Genomic DNA, 7793 nt, shown 5'->3' with positions numbered 1-7793 from the left:
GCAACTGGCATATCATTTCAATTATTGTATTAATATGTGTGTCAATCATTCTATCGATAAAATGTTATATTACAATTTTATACCCTCAGTTTACGTTGTACTTTTAGATAAGACCCTAGATTTTATTAATTTAAATCTTAAACACTTAAAACTTTACTAATTTTGAAAACTAACAAATATAAACATATTATTTATTCATAAAAGTAATATAATTAAAATCATCTCATGAATACATTTACAAGAAGAGTAGTAATGAATATTATTAAATATTAATAGAAAAAATTAATTTGTTAAATAAGAAATATAAACTATGAAACATTAACAAAAATAGAAGGGATAAAAATGAAAATTTGGTTACAATTTCTTTCTATATATAGATGATTGGTATTTCTTATATATTAAACTGAAAGCGAATTGCAATATCATTTTGAAAGTAACTTTCTTTAAAAGCAAACATACGATACTTGTTATAAATATAAATTTTATTAAATGATAAGTTGGGAAGAGTGGATGGGTGACACATATTATAAGGTATTTGTACTTAACCTTTATTATTATTATTATTATTAAATGTATGTTTTTCTCTTTGTTATGTTTAGAGAGATAATATTCATCCAATGGAGACAAATGAAGTAGATGAAAATAATAGCTTCAATGAAAGTAACTATTTTTTCGACGACACATCGCCATTCAAAACGGATATTCATCCAATGGACTCAAATGAAGCAGATGAAAATGAAAGTTTGAATGAAAGTCATTATTTCTTCGATGATACATCACCATTCAAAACAGATAAGGTATAAATTCATTAGTATGTTGTTACAGTAATGTTAGCATCAAGCGGATTTATTAGCTACTAATAATAATATAATTGGTAGGTGTTCAATTCTCGTCAAGAATTGATGGATTTGTTGCAAAATATAGCAAATACTTTAGGTTATGTCATTATCATAAAAATTTCTAAACGTAACTTTAATGTTGTATTTCAATGTGACCGTGGAGGTACATACAAAAGTACAAAAATCTCAAAAAAAACAGGGACAAAAAAAATTCATTGTCTATTTAACCTACAGGGTAAATATTCGTCAGTAGAAAATTCTTGGAAGATAAAAATGATATGTGAATTTCATAACCATGAGCCGTCATTATATTTGGGAGGTCATCCTTATCCACGACGGCTAACTGAATATGAATGTCGAATAGTGGAAGATTTGTTGGAAAAAAAATGTCAAACCAAAATATATATTATCTGCACTAAAAAACCTAAATCCTAAAAATGTATCTACTATCAAAACTATCTACAATGTAGACGAAAAACTTCGACGTAGGGAGAGAGAAGGTAAAACTCAAATTCAAGGTGTTATGAAATTTCTAGATCAAAATGGATATGTTTATTATAGTCGTGCAAATGTTTTGACAAATAAGTTAGAAGATTTATTCTTTGCTCATCCAAGATTATTAGAAATATGGCGTGCATTTCCACATGCCTTGTTAATGGATGCAACATATAAGACAAACAAGTACGGGATGCCTCTATTGGAGATTATGGTGTAACTCCAACAAATATGACATTTTCCATTGCATTTGTGTACATGCATGAAGAAAAATAGTCCAACTATGTTTGGGCTTTAGATTGTCTAAAATTGGTAATGGAAGGATGTATGTTGTCGCGTGTTATTGTGACCGATGGATAAATGGATCTCATGAACGCATACGCTATTATATTTCCAGATGCTAAAGGATTACTTTGCAAATGGCATATAAATAACAATATCATGAAGAAATGCAAATCATGTTGGGATGTTCTTTATATGTCATGGACGAGGTTGGTTAACACTGAAACAAAGGAAGCATACAACAAGAATTTGGCACAATTTGAAAAAATTACGAACAATTATCCATGTATTTTTAAATATACATTATAATATGTTATAATTCATTACATCAACTGAAATTTGTTTATGTATTTCAGATGCATTTTCTTATCTAAACAAAACATGGTTGACACCACACAAAGAAAAGTTTGTGTCTGCATGGACCGATAAGCTTCTTAACTTTGGCAACCACACAACTAATAAAGCTCAAAGTCAACATGCCAAGTTAAAAAGATATGTCGAAACATCGCGATCAGATATTGCCAAATCATTGAAGCGTATTGCTAATGTTACACAGGTATAAAAGTGAGTCTTGCGCATAACAAAAATTTTATTGTACATCAGTACTACGAAATACCACATCTAAAACCATTATGTCGTTTCGTTTCAATTTATGCACTTGATATCATCTTCAAAGAATATGATCGGTCCAAAGAATTTGGATTTGTTTATGAAAATTGTGGATGTCAAGTACGTACAAGTTATGGGCTGCCATGTGCGCATGAACAAGCTATATTTGTTAAAAAATGTCATTATGTACCGCTTCATTCACTCGACAAGTTTTGGAAGAAACTTGATTTATTAGAATGCAAATCGTTAGATGATGACAATTTGGGTTGTACAGTTGAGGTAAATATGTTTAATTCTCATTACGAAAAACAATCAAGACCTGTTAAGTTAAGTTTAGCAAGGAAGTTACTAAACTTAATCACAGTCAACAACTTTAGTTTCTGAACCTGCTACTCTCAAAAATACTCGTGGGCGCCCCTCCTTAAAGAAGAAACCTTTCGAAAAACCCATATCGATTTAAACCAGGACCCACCAACTTAAGATCCACCACCTCAAGATCAACCGACTCAAGCGCCACCAACTCAATATCCATCTCGACGTAGCATTTCTACTTATACGCCAGATTATATGCGGTCTAATTTGTTTGATCTAAACCAGGAACCAGATAGGCACAGTATGTACTCGTTCCGAGAACCTCCAATGTTTAACTCAAGTTTTAAACAGGAACAATCGATGCATAACTCGTACTTCAACCAAGAACAAGTAATGTATAATTCAGATCCACTTATGAATGAAATTCCGTATGAATTTCATCCATATGTCACAAACATACAAAACGTGAGGGGAGATGGAAATTGTGGATTTCGTGCAATAGTTGCGTGTTTCGGTTATAGTGATGATAATTGGCGTCAAATCCTCTTAGATTTACAAAATGAGTTGTTAGCACACCCAACTGAGTATGCACAAAATTTTTATTACGATTTAAACACCATACATCACTCATTGAATATCAATGGATCACGTTTCGCATCAAAAGATCATTGGTTGATTATGCTGGTCACTAACTTTCTCATTGCTAACAAGTATAGTGTAATAGTTATTTTTCTAAGCAAAGATTGTCCATCAACATGTTTTCCACTATGGCTTGGTCCGCAAGACATCTCAACTCATAGAGTTGTTGTTATTGCTCTTATAAGAGGTGATCATTATGTAAAGGTTGACTTACATGGAGCATATCCAATGCCTACTATTTTGCCACTTTGGCGTCACAACAAATCATCACAGTCTGTTGGATGGGAAACTGTTTATGATGCTCGCCTGAATTCCTACATTTCTCCATTTGCAACACACAATAATTGTAACAATTCTACAGTTATAATATTTGATAATTAATAAAATCAAGTTTATGTTTTGTTGTTCATAATTATTAAGATCTCTATAAATAATTTTTTTTTAATATAACAAACTTATATATGTGCGATTCTGATGTTTCTAATATATATATATATATATATATATATATATATATATATATATATATATATATATATATATATATATATATATAAAGTTGTAAAGTATAAGGCAACATAAGTACAAAGGCATTTACTATAAATTTAAAAAGTAACATCTTTATTAATTTACAATAACTGAAGTAGCCCAAGTACACTTTAATATTTTTTTAATATAAAAAAATATCAATTTTTAACTGACATATATCAACTCAATATCAATTCCGTAGCTAAATCATGAATAGTTGTTACGAAATCGAAACCCATAGCTATTTTACTATAAAATATGCTACAAAATTTTTGGTTGTAACTAGTTTGTTATGGAACTTGTTATAGAATTCATATTCTTAGCTACTTGGTTACAAAATTCGCTACGGAATCAAAATTTGTAGCTAGTTAGCTACAAAACTATAATCCGTAGTTATAGAATATGCTACGGAAACATTACTACGTATTTGGTTACGGAAAAATTGCTATGGAATTTGCTATGGAATAATGCTACGGAAACGCTATGGAACTCAAATTGCAACGAATACATGTCGTAGAAACTATCATAGCAAAATTGCTACGAAATTATAATTCCGTAGCTAAACAGTTTGCTACAAGAAATAAAACTACGGAGTCTAATTGAAAATTTACGTAGCAAATTCCATAGTTATTTGGCTTTAGCTACGGAATTTCATGTTTTTGTAATGAAATTTTTCCGTATCTAAATCTTTTTTGTAGTGTATATAGAACACAATACATATTTTTTTAATTATATATATTAAATAAAGATGCGTATTTGACGGTTTGGTTTGTTTATTGATCACGGTGAACCTTATTGCCATCAATAGGAAAAATCATGAGATATCGGTTAACAATAATTACATAAAAAAAATTTAACAAACCATGTAAATTTATAATAAATTTATTGTTTATATATAATTAAATATATAAGATTATTGACTTAGTTTCCTTGTAAAACAACGTATGAAAGACAAAATTTGACTTGATTATGTTTTTATGCAACTCCTTAAAAGGTAAATTTTGAAAGATAAATAAAAGTACGAGGACAAAATTTGAAAACATAATTGGAACATATTAAGTAAAAAGTTTAAAATAAAATTTTGAAAAATAAAAGGTAAATTTTGGAAGATAAATAAAAACATGAGGACAACATTTGAAAATTAAAATACTATTATATTCGGGATTTGTATACATGAGATTTAATTGATGGAAGATTGCTTTGCAATAATTATTCGTGTCTTTAGAATTACCTAATAAATAAACCTAAGAGAATTAAATCAAAAGAACCAAATAAAATTAGAATATTAGGACATAAAATCAAACCAAATTAGGAATTGAACAAGCTAAAGATTAAAATCGGAAAACCTAGAAGCAAATCTATTTGACTTCCCAAATTAAATTCATATGGTAGGACCATGAGTGAGAGATACGAGAGATATGTAAATTTATTCTAATAAATGAAAATATTTTTGTTAGATATCACATTCTTATTGATTTGAACACATGTCGAGGGTTTTTTCAATTAATTTTTTCCTAAATGACATTTTATGGATTTTTTCATTTTATTAAATTTCATATAATATTTAAATGTAATAATTACAATAAATTTAATAATAAATACATATCAATATCATTAATTAATATTTATTCTAATTTTAAAATATCTAAATTAAAGCATTATTAGTTTCCTATATTTATTTATCTAAATTATTAGTTTAAAATAAAAAAGAAAAAAAACACACTATAATTTTAATAATTCATTATTTTTTTTTAAATATTTCTTATAAATTTAACTTTCTCAAAATGTTAAGAATTTCATAGTTAAATTTTCTTTTATATAAACTTATGTAATTCATGGATCTTACATCTAGTTTGGATAATAGAATAAGACTAAATCTAAGTGTAAGATTGGGATGAAGGGTTATGGAATAGGCATGTGAGATTGTTTGATGGATTTTGGGGATAATAGGGCAGTGACGGATGCATGACAAAACCTCAAAGGGTTGCACCCGTGATTTTAGGGGTGATACACTGGAAAATTATATTACGTTGATATTTTTTCCAAAAACTTCACATTGTTCTGCAAAATTTGAGGGGTTAAATAGGCCACCCTAAGAACCCTAAATCCGGCCATAAATAGGAAATGTCATGTATTACCAAGATATACTTTCACGGTGTGTCTTAAATTTCAATAATAACTGAATTTCAGTCGGTATGCTTAATAGATAAGATTAAAAGTGTTGATATTGGGATGAGATAAAAGGACCATAGGAAAACGGACGAATGTCATATATTACCAAGTCCTTTCATGTTATGTCTTGAATTTTCAAGAATAATTAGATTTCAAATGGTCAGTAAATCCTTTATAATAAATGAAAATAATTTTTCCAAATATCACTTTATCAAATAATTTTGCCAAATAATTTTTCTTATAAATTTAACTTTCTCAAAATGTTAAGAATTTTATAGTTAATTTTTATTTTTTATGAATTCGTGTAATACATGGATCTTACACCTAGTTTAGATAATAGAATAAGACTACATCTAAGTGTGAGATTGGTATGAAGAATTTTGGGGATAATAGGGCAGTGACGAACACATGACAAAACCTCAAAGGGTTATACCCGTGATTTTAGGGGTGATACATTGGAAAATTATATTACGTTGAAAATTTTCTTATAACTTGTACACATGTCATTTTCTGGTATTTTTTAATAAATGTTTTTTCCATGTGTCATTTTCTTATTTTTTATTTTTTTTGTTAATTAATACATCATATTTACACCTCAATTAATAATTGTCTAAATGTGACAACACAAAATTTTCCATCCAGTTCAGTCAAACACTTCATTAAAAGTCAAACTCATTGTTGTTATCTATTAGCACAATTAGGAGTTTATTTCAGCGTTCTAAGCCTAGTACACTTAAGGAATAAGTGTCGGGGTTTATCGGCTGAAGTTATAGCTCAAAGAAATGACCTTAAACACCCCTGCAAGGAGTTCATGGCCAACACATGGGAGTTTACGGCCGTAAACTCCATGTAGGCCATAAACTCTTCCTTATAAGATGATATGTTGGTCATTTGTTCATTCCCTCCTTCCCTTTGGCTGAAATCCTCTCAAGTATCATCCTGATCTTCGTCCCCGATCTTCAAATCTCGTAAGCTTATTGTCTTAACTAGTTGATATCTTGCATGAACTAGTAATCTTACATGATTTCATCCATAAAATCATTCCATTTTGTAGATATTCAAGTTCCACCAAGAACACACACTAGTGTTCTTGACTAAAATCGACCATTCAAGCTCCTAGATCGTAAGTACTCTTGTTCTAACTCATTGTACACTAGGTTTATCATGTTTAGGGCTTAAAAAACATAAGGAATGATAGGATTCAAGGATTTTGCGGCCAAGACATGTTCTTGGGTCGTAAACCCCTTTTAAGGGTGCAAATGACACCCTAACACCTTAGTAAGCCTTGGAACATAGCATAGAACCTTACACCATTGAACTAGGGACTTCAATACACAATTTGGTACTTCATACCATGAGTTTACGGATGTAAACTCATGGGGAAGTGGTCCCCATGCCGTAAACACCATACAAGGCCATTCTTGGACCTTAAACCCACCCAACCTCTTGTTTTAGCCTTGGAACCACTTAACCACTTAAGTTATAATAGTTTTAAGCCTCATTTGGTGACCCAATTGAGAGTTTACGGCCAGGAGTAAACTCCACTGGGCTGTAAACTCCAACAAACATGGTCCATTGACCATAAACTCCCGTATAAGGCCTTGCACTCCTTTGTTTCAACCCAATAGCCTCCTAACACTTTGACCAAAGTGTTTTCCTCACATTAGGATGTTTATACATGTTTAATTAGTGTTATAATCACTAGTTATATTTATACTTATGTCTTTATATGTTATTAGGATCATTGTGTGTGTTTAAGTCTTTAACTGACACCAAACACTTTTCCGACACTTCCATCTGATCCACTCACTGCAGGTGAGTTCATACTCCTTAATTAACCATTTAAATGTTTCTAAATATTTATAAATGCTTTATGGGGGGGATACAAGTTGAATCATGTTTAGTTATTGTATCAAT

The sequence above is a fragment of the Lactuca saligna genome, chromosome 4, assembly GCF_052625555.1.
Source record: "Lactuca saligna cultivar CGN05327 chromosome 4, ASM5262555v1, whole genome shotgun sequence".
Lineage (NCBI taxonomy): Eukaryota > Viridiplantae > Streptophyta > Magnoliopsida > Asterales > Asteraceae > Lactuca > Lactuca saligna.
This window is presented reverse-complemented; position numbering follows the sequence as displayed.